At 42.5% G+C, this 1,410-nt stretch overlaps 1 protein-coding gene across 1 annotated transcript in view; it reads right to left on the bottom strand.

Moving 5' to 3' along the window:
* COL6A5 (collagen type VI alpha 5 chain) overlaps positions 1–1,410 on the bottom strand; it is an 84,683-nt gene that overhangs the window by 26,135 nt on the left and 57,138 nt on the right.

Genomic DNA, 1,410 nt, shown 5'->3' on the forward strand with positions numbered 1-1,410 from the left:
TGTTTTGTTTTGTTTTGTTTTGTTTTTCTGTAGTCATTATCAGGAAGCCATGTTTACCCACTTTCCAGATTAGTTAAAAAAAAAAAAAAAAAACACCCAACTCATCACTCTTGTCTTGCTGGATAGCCCTTTGCCCTATTCAATGCATCTTCTCTCTCTCTCTCTCTCTCTCTCTCTCTCCCTCCCGGTAAGGTTTCCCTTTAAAAGAACATGTAGAACAAGAATCAGCATCCCTGTTTTATGATGAGAAAACGACTACCAGATAACCTGGCCAGATTCACTCACTGGGGCAGGTACTAAGTTTACACTCTAAAGATTCCTTTGGCTCCTTTAGGGAACGATGCCATTTATTTCCACTGTATCTAAAAGAAGACACATCTTTCAATGTCCAGTGGACCTCCTCAGTCACAGATTCCAACTAAAACATCTATTTCATGAGGCAGTAGACAGAAGACACTAAGTTCATTAAAGTGTCTGGCAGTGCACTGACTTGATCTGTTTCTTGATTCTTTGTTTTGTGTTAATAGTCTTAGAAACAGGCGAAATGCAGCATTCATCCCTTCATTGGGTTAGTAACTATTTATTGGGTATCCTTTCTGTGTGAGGCGCCATGCAGGGTAGACATGAAGATGGTAAAAGAAATCTACCCTTCCCAGGTGGTGATAAAGGCATCTCTCAAGCCACAAAAATGCTCATATTTTTTCTCACTCTCTGTCAGGAACTTAGAGGTGAGAACTGCCACTCCCTTTGGTTTTCTGTGATGTGCCCGTTATCAAGGGCCAAGGAATGGGCTTTGGGGAACTGCAGTGTGCTGAGTGCAGGGAAGTGAAGAGGAATCCCAAACGAGACTGGAAAGGGAAAACTAACGAGATGGAGGGAAGTGTGGAATACTTAATGTCGGTGAAGAAGATGTTCCCGAGAGGAGTGGGATCTGTGATGTTCTATACTGCGAGTAAGTCAAGGGAGCTGAAGACCAAGAATGAGCCGCTGCGTGCAGAATCGTGGAGCTCACTGGAGACTCTGGTAAGAACAGTTTTGGGAGAGTAGGATGAAAATGTGACTCAGTTTAGTTCAAGAAAGTGTGTGAGGAAAGGCACTGGAGCTAGCAAATATGGGCATATTCCCGAGAAGATTATTGTATGGGGAGCCAAGAAATGGGGCAGAAACTGAAGTGAAAGTTGATCAAAAAAGTTATTTTCCCCTACTGATGGGAAGATTCAATAGCAAGGGGAAAATCAATATCTGGTAGACAGAGGGTCTCTTCCACCGTAAAAATATCTCTAATACTTCACAGTGATGCAGACAGTTCTGTCCATGTTGTCAGCTTCGTGAGAGGAAAGGTCATGGGCCAATTTTACAAGTAGATATTCTGAAGGGAAAATCACACTTACAGAGATTCAACCTGAGGAT

The sequence above is a fragment of the Tupaia chinensis genome, unplaced genomic scaffold (assembly GCF_000334495.1).
Source record: "Tupaia chinensis unplaced genomic scaffold, TupChi_1.0 Scaffold000601_1, whole genome shotgun sequence".
NCBI classification, from domain to species: domain Eukaryota; kingdom Metazoa; phylum Chordata; class Mammalia; order Scandentia; family Tupaiidae; genus Tupaia; species Tupaia belangeri.